General features: G+C 39.3%; 1 protein-coding gene across 7 annotated transcripts in view; it reads left to right on the forward strand.

The window, feature by feature from the left end:
* EHBP1 (EH domain binding protein 1) overlaps window positions 1-16430 on the forward strand; it is a 591964-nt gene that overhangs the window by 393428 nt on the left and 182106 nt on the right. The gene's annotated exons all lie outside the window — the stretch shown is intronic.

Raw genomic sequence — 16430 nt, forward strand, 5'->3', positions numbered from 1 at the left:
CCTGATCTTAAGGGTATTGCTTTTAATTTTTGCCCATTGAGTATGATGTCGGCTGTGGGTTTGTCATAGATGACCTTTATCGTGTTGAGGTATGTTCCCTGTATTCCCACTTTGCTGAGAATTTTGATCATGAAAGGGTGCTGGATTTTATCAAATGCTTTTTCTGTATCTATTGAAATTATCTTGTGGTTTTTCTTCTTCCTTTTGTTTATGTGATGAATCATATTGATTGATTTGCGAATATTGTACCAGCCTTGCCTCCCAAGAATAAATGTCACTTAATCATGGTGAATGATTTTTTTCATGTATTGCTGGATTCGGTTTGCTAATATTTTCTTCAGAATTTTAGTATCTATATTCATCAGAGATATTGGCCTATAATTGTCTTACTTTGTTTTGTCTTTTCCTGGTTTTGGAATCAGAATAATGCTCGCCTCATGAAAGGAGCTTGGAAGTCTTTCGTCCTCTTGAATTTTTTGAAATAGCTTGAGAAGGATAGGAGTTAGTTCTTCTTTGAATATTTGGTAGAATTCACTTGTGAAGCCATTAAGCCCAGGGCTTTTCTTTTTTGGGAGTTTTTTGATAACTGTTTCAATCTCATTTGTTATAATTTGTCTGTTTAGGTTTTCTGATTCTTGTAGATTAATTTTTGGAAGATTATATGTTTCAAGGAATTTGTCCATTTCATCTAGGTTGTCTAATTTTTTGGCATAAGGTTCTTCATAGTATTTTCTTACAATATTTTGTATTTCTGTTGTCAGTTGTTATTTCTCCACTCTCGTTTCTAATTTTATTTATTTGAGTCCTTTCCCTTTTTTTTTTTTTTTTTTTTGGTAAGTCAGGTTAAAGGTTCATGAATCTTGTTTACCTTTTCAGAGAACCAGCTCCTGGTTTCATTGATCCTCTGTATTGTTTCTTTAGCCTCCATGTCATTTATTTTTGCTCTGATCTTTATTATTTCCTTCCTTCTACTACCTCTGGGCTTTACTTGCTGTTCGTTTTCTAGTTCTTTTAAATGCAGGGTCAAGTTGTTTGTTTGAGCTTTTTCTAGCTTCTTAAGGTATGCCTGTAATGCTATGAACTTCCCTCTCAGGACTGCTTTTGCTGTGTCCCATAAATTTTGAGTTGATGTATGCTCATTATCATTCGTTTCTAGGAATTTTTTTATTTCTTCTTGATCTCATTGTTAGCCCATTCATTGTTTAATAACATGCTATTTAGTTTCCACGTGTTTGAGTATTTTTCAGTTTTTCTGTTGTGCTTGATGTCTAGTTTCATGCCATTATGATCAGAGAAATTGTTCAATATGATTTCAATCTTCTTAAATTTGTTGAATCTGATTTTGTGCCCTAACATGTGGTCTATCCTAGAGAATGTACCATGAGCACTTGAAAAGAATGTATATTCTGCTGCTTTAGTGTGAAAGCTTTTGAAGATATCTATTAAATGGAGTTGATCTAGTGTGTCCTTTAAGTCTGCTGTTTCTTTATTAATTTTCTTTTTGAGGATCTATCTAGTGATGTTAGTGGGGTATTGAAGTCCCCTATTATTATAGTATTGCTATTGATCTCGCCCTTTAAATCCATCAAAATCTGCTTTATATATTTAGGTGCTCCTATATTATGTGTGTAGATATTTATCATGGTTATATCTTCCTATTGGATTGCTCCTTTTATCATTATGTAGGGCCTTCTTTATCTCTTACTATAGCCTTTGTTTTAAAGTCCATTTTGTCTGATATAGTATTGCTACCCCAGCTTTTTTTTCATTTTCATTTGTGTGAAATATTTTTTCCATCCTTTTATCTTCAGTCTATGTGCATCTTTTGTTTTAAGGTGTGTCTCTTGTAGACAGCTTATGAATGGGTCCTGTTTCCTATCTACACAGCTTCCCTTTTTCTTTTGATTGGATCATTTAATCCAGGCATCCCCCAAACTACGGCCCACAGCCACATGGAGCCCCTTGAGGCCATTTATTCGGCCCCTGCCACACTTCCAGAAGGTGCACCTGTTTCATTGGTTGTCAGTGATAGGAGCACTGTGTGTGGCAGCACTCCAGCGGTCTGAGCAACAGTGAACTGGCCCCTATGTAAAAAGTTTGGGGACCTCTAATTTAATCCATTAACATTTAAAGTTATTATTGGTATGTAGTTGTTTATTGCCTTTTCATTCTTTAAAACTGTATTCCTCTTTTGCTGTATGCTTTTTCTCCTTTGATCTGTTTACAACAGACCATCTATTATTGTTCTAAGATCTTTGAGCATCCTAACAATCATTATTTTAAACTCTGCATCTGGTAATTTGGTTTTATCTGACTCATTCAGGTCCTTTTCTGGGATTTCTCTTGATTCATTTGTGTTGCTTTTCTCTGCCTTCTCATTTTTGTCTGTGTAAAAGAAGGTTTTGGCCAATGGAGTCCACTGGGTGTGGCCTCTATGTTCCCTAGATGTGGTCTGTCTGCAGGTCCACCACCCCCTCTGCTGCTGCTGCCTAAGGCATTTGGGTATGGGCGTTGCCGGTGCCAGCCCAGTGGAGCTGTTGCTGTGGTTTCCGCCTCTCCTTCACGGGAGTGGCTGTGATCACGTGCTCGGGTGTACAAGCTTCGGTGGCCTCGGCATTCGCCCCGCCTCCGTGGGTGGGGTTATGCTTGGCCCTAAGGGCAGGGGTGGCAACTTTTGCTCAGCTGCGGGTCTCCGCCTAATTCCTGTCTTTTGTCCTGCCTCTGCAGGAGGAGCCTGCTTGTGGGACAGCTGCAAGCCTTGGCTCCTCCAGCCAGTGGGGCTGCATGCCCACGCTCAGTTGCGGGACTCTGCCTGTTCTGGGCTTTTGCTCCACCCTTGCGGGAGGAGCCGGATCCTGCGTCATGTCACAAGCCTCAATTCCGAGGGCGGGGCATGGCTACGCTCCTGTGCCCTTGCTCAGGGGTGGGTCTCCCCCCATTCCAGAGCTTCTGCCCTTTCCCCGCAGGCTGGATTGCAGGCAGCCTACAGCTGGGCTAGACCACTTTCTCGTGTCCCCTCCTCCCCAGCTGGGCAAGACCGAGCTCACACCTGGGCCTCAGTTGTGGCCAGCCAGCTTCTGCCCTTGTCGACAGAACCGTGCTTTTACGTCCCGCCACCACCTGCCCTCGGGCGAGCCCTCAGCCGTGTGGGTTGGGGTGCTGCAGCTCAGACCCTAAGACTCAATACTATAGTCCCAAAAACTCCCTCCTTCTAAGTGATTCTGTTCTAAGTGCAGCAGGAGAGCTTGTTTGTCTGGTGTCCTGCTTCCCTTTGCTGGTATTGCTGTTTCCAGGGGAAATATTCACTTCAGATTTGGGGTGTGACTTGTCCCAGGGGTTAAGGTGGCTGTCTCTCAAAGTGTTTCTCCCTTTGCATCCTAGATTACACTCTGTTGCTGCTACTCTAGTCCTTTCCTCTCTCCCTGTCCCCTTGGAGTCCCGGGTGAGTGGTTGTGAGAGGTTTTCTGCGTGGTCCCTTTAAGAAGAATCCTGGGTCTGAGAAATCAGTCTTTCGCACAAACAGAATCTTGACTTCTTTCCAGCTAAATACTGTGCATATGCCTCTTCTAGGCTCTGGGGCTGCAGGCTGGAGACTCAGGACCCTCCCTTCTCTGCTAAACTCACTTCCCACCACGCGAGTCTCTCCTGGCTGCCATTCGCTTCGGGGTGTTGGGCAGCCCTCTCTGCATTCCGCTTTTCTTACCAGTCTCAATGTGACTTCTTTAGTGTTTCTTGGTTGAAGAGTCCTCTTAGTTTAGTCCAAAGTTGGTTTTTCCAGATGATCGTTCTTAAAATTAGGTTATAATCCACTTTGGTTCTGGGAGGTGGAAGTTGGTACGTCTACCTACTCCATCGCCATCTTGTCTCTCCTGGTGATTTTTATAGTAAAGGGCCGACACATTGTAAGATGAGGATGAGAGCTGGCCAGAAGGTGTTCTATGAACTCCCCTCTTATTACTGCTTTTGCTGCATCCCAGAGATTCTGATATGTCGTATTGTCATTTTCATTTGTATGTATATGTCTTTTGAAATCTGCCCTTATTTCTTCTTTGACCCACTCATTTTTTAAAAGTATGTTGTTTAGTTTCCACATTTTTGTGGGTTTTTCGACCTCTTTTTTGCAGTTGAATTCTAGTTTCAAGGCTTTATGATCAGAAAATATACTGGGAACAATTTCAATTTTTCTGTATTTGCTGTTATTTTTGTGACCCAACATATGGTCAATTCTTGAGAATGTTCCATGTACATTAGAGAAAAATGTGTACTCTGTCACTTTGGGATGAAATGTCCTGTAGATGTCTCTCATATCCAACTGCTCTAGTGTTTTGTTTAAGGCCAATATTTTTTTATTGATTTTCTGTTTGGATGACCGATCTAGAGCCATCAGCAGTGTAATGAGGTATCCAGGTATGATTGTATTTTTGTTACTTTTTGTTTTTAGGTCAGTCAGTAGCTGTCTTATATATTTTGGTGCTCCTTGGTTTGGTGCATATATATTAAGAATTGTTATGTCTTCTTGATTCAATGTCCCTTTAATCATGAAATGACTATTTTTGTCTCTGATTACTTTTGCTATCTTGTAGTCAGCACTGTTAGATATGAGTATTGCTACATCTGCTTTTTTTTTGGATGTTATTAGCTTGGAGTATTGTTTTCCAGCCTTTCACTTTGAATTTGTTTTTATCCTTGTTGCTTAGATGTGTTTCATGTAGGTAGCATACAGTGGATTTTCTTTTTAATCCATTCTGCTACTCTTTGTCTTTTTATTGGTGAGTTTAATCCGTTTACATTTAGTGTAGTTATTGACACTTGAGGGTTCCCTGTTGCCATTTTATATATTGCTTTCTTTTAGTTTTGTATCTTGTTTGATTCTTCTCTTTTGTTTTTCTATCATTTGTTTTTGTTTGGTTGTAATCCATACTTCTTTCCTCTGTTACTACCTTTTTTAAGTCATGTGCTTCTGTGGTGGTTTTCTCAGGAGTGGTTACCATTAAGTAATGAAAAGGGTACCTACCATGTTCATTGTAGTACACTATCTTATGAGTGCTTCTGCACTCCATCGTCCTTTGCTGCTGTTGATCTTCGTCCTCTCCCCTTTTTTTTGTTTTTGTTGTCACAGTTTAAATTTGGTTTTATTGTGTTCTTGGTGGAGCTTTTACTTGTGGTTTTGTTTTGTTTTTTTCTTTGTATCTGGTTGGAAAACCCCCTTTAGTATTTCCTGAAGGGGAGTTTTCTGATGATAAATTCCCTCATCTTTTATGTATCTGTGATTGTTTTTATTTTTCCTTCGTATTTGAAGGATAGCTTTGATGGGTATAGTATTCTTGGCATGAAGTTCCTCTCTTTCAGAACTTTAAATATTGGGGTCCATTTTCTTCTAGCTTGTAGAGTTTCTGCTGAGAAATTCAATGATACTCTCTAATAGGCCTTCCTTTATATGTTGTATTCTTCTTTTCTTTGGCTGTCTTGAGAATTTTTTCTTTGTCATTGGTTTGTGCCAATTTTATTATGATGTGCCTTGGAGTAGTTTTTTTGGGTTAAGATAACTTGGTGTTCTGTTTGCTTCTTGAATCAAGGCTTTAGTTCTTTCCACAGGCTTGGGAAATTTTCATCTATTATTTGTTTCACTATGTTCTCCATTCCATTTTCTCTCTCTTCTCCTTCTGATATACCTATTATTCTTATGTTACTCTTTTTGATGAAGTCAGACAATTCCTGTAGGGCTTCCTCATTTCTTTTCATTCTTGAGTCTCTTTCTTCTTCTCTCTGTTGTGCCTCAAGGTGCCTGTCTTCTGTGTCACTAATCCTCTCTTCTATCTGGCCTGTTCTATTAGCTAAGCTCGTTACCTCGTTTTTCAGTTTATGAATTGAGTTTTTCATCTCTATTTGATTTGTTTTCATAATTTCAATTTCCTTGGTAATATATTCTTTGTGTTCGTTGAGTTGTTTTTTGAGCTTTCTAAATTGCCTTCCTGTGTTTTCTTGTATATCTCTATTTTTAGAATTTCTATTTTAAATTCTGTCATTTAACTCCAAGGTTTCCAATCTATTAAATTATTTTTCTATAGATATTTCCTCATCTATCTGTGCTACATCTGTCTTTTGTATCCATGATATTCGATTTCCTTTTCCTTAATGACATCTGAGATTTGTTTTGTTAATGCCACTAATTAGAATTAATAAAGAATAAAAAGTATAAAAAGACAATAAAAATAATAATTAAAATATTATTTCTTTTACCTTTTTTCTTTCCTTCTTTAAGAAAATATCTTGAAAAACTGAGAATTATATTGTGCTAAATGGAACAAAAACTACCTATAACGGAGGGCCTGAGTTGGGGAGAAGTGATAAAGGGATGAAAAGGAGATAGGGACTCACAAAATGCAAAAAAAGGAAAAAATTTGGATCAAGAATAAAATAATTTGCTTGTAAATGAGGGTCGACTGAGAGATATGGTGAAAGGGATAAGAGAGAAACAAGAAACAGAAAAAAAAGTATTGCATTAATGGAACAAAAACTATCATACATAAAATGGAGAGCCGAGATTGGGGGGAATGCTAATGAGTTAAGAAGCAAAGTAAAAAGCACACAAAATGCCACAAAGAAAAAATTTGAATTCAAAATAAAGTAATTTGTTCATGAGTGTGGATTGAATGAGAGGAAAAGTAAAGGAGAAAAGAAGAAACTAAGAGAGAGGGAGAAAAAAGAAAAAGGGGAAAAAAGAAAAACAAAAGGAGACAATTAAAGAGTTTTGGAGTGTAACTCTCATAGAGAGAAAGAAAAAAGAAAAGAGAATAAATAGGAAATGTAACACTTATGGGTAATGTAGTTCAAGATGAAGAGAAAAGAATTAGACGAGCAGAGAATAAAAGGACCAAGGTGGAAAAAGAAACAACAAAAAAAGATAAGATGAAAGAAACAAAAAAAAAGAAAAATTATAAAGACTGTTAAAGACTGTGGATTTTTCTTGATTTTGAGAGGTTCTCTTCTTCCTCTTTCTTCCCTCTCCCTCTTTCTGGTCGGTGGCTCTGTACCCCAGGCTCTGCCCCTGTGGCACACTTAGGTAGAGATTTGCAGTTGATGTGTCTCTCTGGCAATGTCATATGCTAGGCCTCAGTCTCATTGGTAGTCAGGGCTTGTTAGCATTTGCAGGCTCCAGCAATGGGAGAGTCCGTTTTCTTGGAGCCTCTCTCCTAGACTCTTTTTCCTGAATTAGCAGCCTGATGGTCCAGCTTTGAGGTTGCCAATGCCACTGCCTGGAGATTAAGAGGCTCAAAGGGCTGGTAGATCCCCACTCTATCCCCATTCAGTGCAGGGTTCTGGGTAAGGCTCTGTCATTCAGAGCCGCCAGTGTAAACAGGCAGGGCTGGGAGCCAATTGCTCTCAAGATGTCTTTCCATGAGTCTCCAGGCAGGTCCAGTATGCCTTAGCACTCTGAGGGACCACTCTCCCCAGGCTTTTTGCACTTGTAAGTTGTATTGGCTGGGAAGAAGATGCCCTAGTTGCTGCCTACAGAACAGGAGGTCTTAAAAGCTGCCAAGTCCTTCTTTTTAACATACAGCCCTAAGTATGAAAGCTCTGCCAATCAGAGCCACCAGCTTAAGCAGGTAGGGGGATGTGTTGACTTCTGTTCAGTTCCCCAGGTATATCTAGTTAAATTTGCCTTAGCATTCTGTGGGATTGCTTTCTGCAGGCTTCTTCCTTGTTAAAAAGCTTACAGCAAGGGTCCCCAAACTTTTTACACAGGGCCAGTTTACTGTCCCTCAGACCACTGGAGGGCCGGACTATAAAAAAACTGTGAACAAATCCCTATGCACACTGCACATATTTTATTTTAAAGTAAAAAAACAAAACGGGAACAAATACAATATTTAAAATAAAGAACAAGTAAATTTAAATCAACAAACTGACCAGTATTTCAGTGGGAACTATGCTCCTCTCACTGACCACCAATGAAAGAGGTGCCCCTTCCGGAATTGCAGTGGGGGCCGGATAAATGGCCTCAGGGGGCCGCATGCGGCCTGCGGGCCGTAGTTTGGGGACCCCTGGCTTACAGCCTAGCCTTTCTAACTTCTGCAGTGTTCTCTGAGGTTTGTTCTGTAGAAATAGGTTTTTCACCCTGTATTGACTGACAGGAAGTTGCCCCTGCCCCTATGTGCAGAGCAAGAGGCACTACAAAATATCACGCCTCTTGTCTTAGATCGCTGATCTGAGAGAGACCTTGTCAACTAGAGCCCGTAAGCCAGTTGGATAGTGAGCAGACTGTGGGTTAAGCTAATTTCAGCGATTGGATCTGCAGATCTGCTCCAGAGACAGTGTGCAAGCTGCTTGTGTGCTCCACCCCCTAGCGCTTCTGTATTTTTTCTTCCCTGGGATGTTAGCCTGAATGGTTGGGTGAGGCACCCCACCCGCTGGAAGACGTCTGGGTGTAGGGAAGTTTGTTTTTGTGCACCCCCCTCACGCTATTGCTGGGGGAGCAGGGACCACACCGAGACTCTGGTCACAGCACACGCAGAATACTCTGACCCTGCCCCTCTGTCAGAGGGGCATTAGGAGGAATCTCTCACACACTGTTCGCGCTCACCGACCATGATATCAGAGGTAATGGCGGCCTGCCGCTCACCTGCCTTTGCCAAAGTCGGGCACCGGTGTTAGCTCGTGTGGGCTGAGTCGCCGAGGGCACATTCTTTCCTTGGCTTGAACATCTGTGCCCCAGTCTGGCTCCCTTCACACCCCTAGCCCCCACTCACTCTCAGTTCCAAGTGAAAGCAGCCATTGCTCAGGTTAGTGAAGAAGGTGGAGTATTCTGTTCTCTGTCTTATTTCCTTCAGGTTTGATTATATATTTAGCCACCTTTTCGTCCAGTCATACCTTCTTGTTCAGTGTGTGGGACTTTCAGACGCTCCAGGGATAGATTTTTCTATCTCTGGTTGTAGAACTTGTTGAAATTTTGGGGAGAGGTATTGGGAGCACTCCTCACAGCACCATTTCTCTGACGTCATTTTGTGAATTGTTTTCTAAGCAATAAATAATGTTATTTAAAATTTGTCCAATTTTCCATTAATATAACATGCATTTTTAATTCAAAATGAGTTAGTGATATAACTAATCTGTTATTTAACTATACAATACAAGGATAAACATAATTCTTTTTTATTTAGAGTGATATAGGAATCCCTGAAACAGATTATTCAAATTGCAAATGATAACAGATTGTGAAAATTATGCAAAACCTTAAATAATTTTTCTTTATAAAATATTTTTAATATTTTAATTTTTAATTAGTGAACAATTATATAACTTGTTATAGAGAAAGAAGCAGTTTCACAATTACATATATTATTCACCTTTTTATAGCACTCGTTTTATTGAGATACACTTCTTATAACATAAAATTCCACATTTTAACTTATATACATCAGTGATTTTTAGTTTTATCATTTTTTAGGTACATTTATTAAAGCTGGGGACAGTGAAACAAAGAAGTGCTTAGAATAGAAGCAACAAGAGAGAGCCAAGTTGGGGCTTCTTTGGCTCATTGGAAAGTCAGAGAAAAGGGGGCCTTTGCAGACAGGTTCAGGGGGTTTGCCCAGGGATGAACTGCTGCTGCCCATTGTTACACATCCTTTGGGGACACTGAAAATGTAGGAGATGCATACCTTTAGGGTAAGAAGAAGAGGAAGGGAAGGTTTGGGAGTGTGTCACAGCTATCTAATTCTAAAATAGTTCATCACCCCAAAAAAGGAATTCCATACCTACTAGTAGTTAGTCCCAATTCCTACCGTCCTCCATCTCCCGAAAATTACTATTCTTTCTTTCCATATGGATTTTACTATTTTGTACACTTCATATAAATGGAAACATATTCTGTTCATTCTTCAAAAGTAGGAACTTCAGTTTTAGCCAGTAATCTCTGACTTAAAAGGAGGATCACTCAAAGCTTTTAGAGTTAGAAATTTCTTGTCCTTATTCTGATTTAGTACCTAGTCGGTGGTAGCTAGCACATTGTTCTTAGGTGGATTACAAGAGTTTAGAGATACTGAATCACTTAGTCCTCCAATGGTCATGCATGTGCCAGGGCACATGGAATCCCTGGTACCTCCATTTTCTGGCAGCTTTCTTTATTTCCTCTAGTAAGTCATACAAAATTTTATTATCACTACATGCCATAGTTAAAACAGATTGAGAAACAGCTCTAATTATTTCAAGAAAATGTCTATTTTGATTGTTTCTAGTAATATGAGCCTCGGGAACCAACTTTGGAAATCAATTGATCTGAACTTCTTTTCTACTTGGATTTGCCCTCTCTGCACTGAAAATACCAATATTCAAGTGCTTAGAAGGAGACCTAAGTGGTTAGAAGCAAGCAGAGCAACATGAATAAAAAGAACAATATTTAGATACATTTGTGTACATACTAGACGTTTTATAAAAGTTGCCTGCAGATAAATGTTGTACATTTAGTTAGAATTGCCTGTTTTTAAGGAATTCTGTTAATTTTATCTAAGCACAGATCCTTTTGTAATATAAAAAATCTATCTTCTAACATTTCTGTTTTTCTTAAAATTAGCCATATTTAACATAACAAATTAATAATGATAGTTATTTTAGCAGCTACCATCTTACAAACTACTGTGGAAATTTGTTATATGGAGATTTAACCAGGAACAATTTTTTAAAATACCACCCAAATAGTTCACATAACTGAATTAATTCTGTTAGATTGGAGTGGGCCTAGTTGGCCTGACACATTTAACATCAGTTCTCAAGTAGTAAGTCTGGGGGAAAATATTTTTATTTCTAAGTTTTAGAGTTTAAAAGAAAATTTGTATTTTTCTGAAGCTGGAAACGGGGAGAGACAGTCAGACAGACTCCCGCATGCGCCCGACCAGGATCCACCCGGCACGCCCACCATGGGCGATGCTCTGCCCACCAGGGGGCGATGCTCTGCCCATCCTGGGCGTCGCCATGTTGCGACCAGAGCCACTCTAGCGCCTGGGGCAGAGGCCACAGAGCCATCCCCAGCGCCCGGGCCATCTTTGCTCCAATGGAGCCTTGGCTGCGGGAGGGGACGAGAGAGACAGAGAGGAAAGCGCGGCGGAGGGGTGGAGAAGCAAATGGGCGCTTCTCCTGTGTGCCCTGGCCGGGAATCGAACCCGGGTCCTCCGCACGCTAGGCCGACGCTCTACCGCTGAGCCAATCGGCCAGGGCAAAAGAAAATTTTTTTTTTTCCATTTCTTTACACTTATCTGTCTTTGAACTACTGTTAGAGTTTACAAAACAGCTATATTAGACTGTCGATAACATTAGTAGGACAAATAAAATTGTTGTAAGGATTAAATAGGTTAATACTTGTAAAACACTTAAAACAGTACCTAGCACCGCATAAGCATTTTTTAAATGTTAGTAGTATTATTGGCAGGCCCTCATTCTAGACTGGTTGTGATAACTGGTTACCTGTTTTCAGAGAGAATGTTCAGCTTATTCTGAACAACTAGTTATTTTAAATTGTTCCTTGCTTTGATTTCCCCAAGTTCTTCAGTAAGTGGTAAGCACCAGATATAAATACTTCAAGCATATCTCAGTCACTAGGCAAGAATATTTTGATCTGAAAGCTAATTTTCAAATATATATCCACATATCTACTTCCTATTTTTTTTTCTCTTGAATGCATAGACATAAGAAGAAGAAGAAAAAGGAAAATGGTTTTGATGTAGATGTCAACTTCACTCAATTAAAACCAGCCACTCTGAACAAAGTTGAGAGCATTTCTGAGGTTATACTCCAGCTCAGTGGGAAGGAGTCACATCATTCTAATCATTACTATTAATTGAGAGTGTGGGTGAAATCACAAATATTTCCCATCTTCTGTTTTAGATATACCTGGTAACCAGAGTAACTATATATATAAATCATGTGGCTATATATATAAATCCTTAGGCAAAGATGTAGATAATTGGTTTTAGGTTTTTTTATTAATTAATTTTAATGGGGTGACATTGATCAATCAGGGTACATAGGTTCAGAGAAAACATCTCCAGGTTATTTTGACATTTGATTATGTTGCATACCCATCACCCAAAGTCAAATTGTCTCTGTCACCCTCTATCTCAGGGGTCTCAAACTCAACTCAGCATGTGGGCCGCAGAGCAAGATCACAGCCGATCGGCAGGCTGCACTAGGTCTACAAAAGGCAACTGTTACGCAACACTTTTCTCACTGCAGTTGAAAACAAAAAAAAATCAGTACAACAAGCACAGTTGTACATGCAGTTTACTCAGTGTCACAAAACGGCCAGAAACTATAGTTTGCATCACAACTGCTGTTAACTAAGCTAATATCTAGCTAGGATGCTAGAGAAATGAAAAATACAAGTAGGCCCCTTAGGCTTACTTAATTTAATCCAAAATATTTTGAACTTCGTGGATTAATCTGCGGGCCGCACAAAATTGTTCGGCAGGCCAGATGCGGCCCACGGGCCGCGAATTTGAGACCCCTGCTCTATCTGGTTTTCTTTGTCCCCACCCCCACCCCCGCTGTAACCACCACACTCTTGTCCATGTCACTGAGTGTCATTTTTATATCCCACCTATGTATGGAATCATGTAGTTCTTAATTTTTTCTGATTTACTTATTTCACTCAGTATAATGTTATCAAGGTCCATCCATGTTGTTGTATGATCCGATGTCATCATTTATTATGGCTTAGTATTCCATAGTATATGTGTACCACATCTTCTTTATCCAATCACTTATTGAAGGGCTTTTTGGTTGTTTCCATGTCTTGGCCACTGTGAACAATGCTGCAATGAACATGGGGCTGCATGTGTCTTTACGTACCAGTGATTTTGAGTTTTGGGGGTATATACCCAGTAGAGGGATTGCTGGGTCATATGGTAGTTCTATTTTTAATTTTTTGAGGAACTTTCATACTTTTCTTCCATAGTGGTTGTACTACTTTACATTCCCACCAACAGTGGATGAGGGTACCTTTTTCTCCACAGCCTATCCAACACTTGTTATTACCTGTCTTGTTGATAATAGCTAATCTAACAGGTGTGAGGTGGTATCTCATTGTAGTTTTGATTTGCATTTCTCTAATAGCTAATGAAGATGAGCATCTTTTCATATATCTGTTGGCCATTTGTATTTCTTCCTGGGAAAAGTGTCTGTTCATGTCCTCTTCCCATTTTTTATTGGATTGTTTGCTTGTTTGTTGTTGAGTTTTATGAGTTCTTTGTATATTTTGGATATTAGGCCTTTATCTGTGCTGTTGTTTGAAAATATCATCTCCCATTTAGTTGGCTGTCTGTTTGTTTTGTTGTCAGTTAAAAACTTCTTAGTCTGATGTTGTCCCACTCATCTATCTTTGCCTTCACTTCCCTTGCCTTTGGAGTCAAATTCATAAAGTGCTCTTCTATAAACAAGGTCCATGAGTTTAGTACCTATGTTTTCTTCTATATATTTTATTGTTTCAGGTCTTATATTTAGGTCTTTGATCCATTTTGAATTAATTTTAGTACAAGGGGACAAACTGTAGTCGAATTTCATTCTTTTGCATGTGGCTTTCCAGTTTTCCCAGCACCATTTGTTGAAGAGGCTTTCTTTTCTCCATTGTGTGTTGTTGGCTCCTTTATCAAAAATTATTTGACCATATACATGTGGTTTTATTTCTGGGTTTTCTATTCTGTTCCATTGGTCTGAGTGTCTTTTTTTCTACCAGTACCATGCTGTTTTGATTATCGTGGCTCTAGAATATAATTTGAAGTCAGGTATTGTAATGCCCCCAGCTTCATTCTTTTTCCTTAGGATTTCTTTGGCTATTCAGGGTTTTTTATAGTTCAATATAAACCTGATGATTTTTTGTTCCATTTCTTTAAAAAATGACATTGGAATTAATATACAGAAGTCCATTGCCTTCTTATATACTAACAATGAAACATCAGAAAACAAGCTCAAAAAAATAATCCCCTTCATGGTTGCAACAAAAAAAATAAAATACCTAAGAATAAATATAACAAAGAATGTAAAGGATCTATATAATGAAAACTACAAAGCATTGTTAAGGGAAATCAAGAAAGATACAATGAAATGGAAAAATATTCTTTGTTCTTGGATAGGAAGAATAAATATAGTCAAAATGACTATATTACCCAAAGCAGTATACAAATTTAATGCAATTCCCATCAAAATTCCAATTGGTTTTAGTTCTAAGTGAGTTTGGTACTATAATAGTTCAAATAACATGCACAGTTGAAACACAGGGCTGTCACCTGTATAGGTCTTATATGACTTAGGTAGTATTCCCTTGGTATAGTCACTGTGTTTGGGTGATCTGGTGCTTAGATTTGTAGACTCAAATTCTATTGTTATTATTCATGCAGGATATTAGACTGTACGAAACTGACTAGTGTTGAGAAAAAATGCAACTAACTAAAAAATGAGAACCAGAATAACAATTTATTATTGTGTAATAGGAAGGAAACTCATCTATACCAGATGCTTGTGTTTATGAATCACTAATGAGGAAAAAAATCCACCTACTCCTATAAGGAGTTAGTTAACAAGGAGGATTTTCTGCCTGAACCTAGACTCTAGGTTGAGAAAAGGAAAGAAAGTCTTCCTTGAGAAGTTATAAGCACAAGCCCACCCCTTTGTGAATCTGATGTATTGACAGGATTGTCTGAGACCCTCCAAGCCAAGAAAGTAACATATAAAGTACCTCCTACAGTACTTGGCAAATGCATGTACATTAACACATAAAATACTCTGAAGAGAGATACTCCCAGCTCAGATTACAAAGCACTTTCTCAGATTAATCACTGAACTCACAATCTAGAATTACAGAATGGACAAGGAAACAATTTACTAAGAGAAATAGAAGACAAAAGAAACACCAGGATAATATATGTAAGAACTTTAAATAATAAACTTATCACATAGAGACTTATAAAATAAATGTTTAAATGACTAATCACTCAAATCTTTGTACCTAAAATATTCTGTATACAGCCAAATAAAGAAATATGCTTATTGAAATTAAAATTTTTTTATTAGATAGTTAACTAGATTATAGATGTGAGGGAATTATACAGAAGGTAGTATAGAGGAAACAAAAAATTTTAAAAACATGAAGGAAATAGTTCAGAATATATCTAATAAGTCTGACCAGGTGGTGGTGCAGTGGATAAAGTGTTGGCCTGGGACACAGAGGACCCAAGTTCAAAGCCCCAAGGTCACCGGCTTGAGCACAGGCTCATCTGGCTTAAGCGTGGGTTTGCTGGCTTGAGCATGGGATCATAGACGTGACTCCATGGTCACTGGCTTGAGCTCAGAGGTCACTGGCTTGACCCAATGTCACTGGCTTGAGTAAGGGATCACTGCCTCAGCTGTAGCCCCCTGGTCAAGACACAGATGAGAAAGCAATCAATGAACAAATAAGGTGCTGCAACAAAGAATTGATGCTTCTCATCTCTCTCCCTTTCTGTCTGTCCCTACCTGTTCCTCTCTGTCTCTCTCACTAAAAAATACACACACACACACACACACACACATACACGTGTGCGTGCACAACTAATAAGATTTTCTAAAGAAAAGAGAAAATAAAGAAGAGGCTATAAAAGAAATAATGGATGATAATTTTTCATAAATGAAACACATGAATCTTCAGACTCAGGATATATAAAGCATCTGAAACAAAAAAAAAAGTAAAAAGAACTCACACTTAGACATAACATAGTAAAATTGCACAAAACTAGAAATTAAGAGATCTTAGCAGTCACCAGATATAAAAGATGACTTACAAAAGAGCAATAATAGGCTGACAGTAGGCTAATATCTTCAAAATGCTGAGGTGATTTAAATGACAATTAGAATTTTTCTACCCAGCTAAACTATCATTAGGTTTATCATTTCAGGCTGAAGTAAAGACATTTTTAACTCAGGAGAATCTACTACTAATAGAACCTCACTGAATGAACTTCTAAAAATATTTCCTAATGAGGTTAGAATTTAACCCAGAAAGGGATGAAATGCAAGGAAAAATATATTTGTGTGAGGAGTATTAAAAACAATATGTCCAGCCCTGGCCAGTTGGCTCAGTGGTAGAGCGTCGGCCTGGCGTGCGGAGGTCCCGGGTTCGATTCCCAGCCAGGGCACACAGGAGAGGCGCCCATCTGCTTCTCCACCCTTCCCCTCTCCTTCCTCTCTGTTTCTCTCTTCCCCTCCCGCAGCTGAGGCTCCATTGGAGCAAAGATGTCCCGGGCGCTGGGGATGGCTCCTTGGTCTCTGCCCCAGGCTCTAGAGTGGCTGTGGTCGCAACAGAGCGACCCCCCGGAGGGGCAGAGCGTCGCCCCCTGGTGGGCAGAACGTCACCCCTGGTGGGCGTGCCAGGTGGATCCCAGTCGGGTGCATGCGGGAGTCTGTCTGAC

The sequence above is a fragment of the Saccopteryx bilineata genome, chromosome 3 (assembly GCF_036850765.1).
Source record: "Saccopteryx bilineata isolate mSacBil1 chromosome 3, mSacBil1_pri_phased_curated, whole genome shotgun sequence".
Lineage (NCBI taxonomy): Eukaryota > Metazoa > Chordata > Mammalia > Chiroptera > Emballonuridae > Saccopteryx > Saccopteryx bilineata.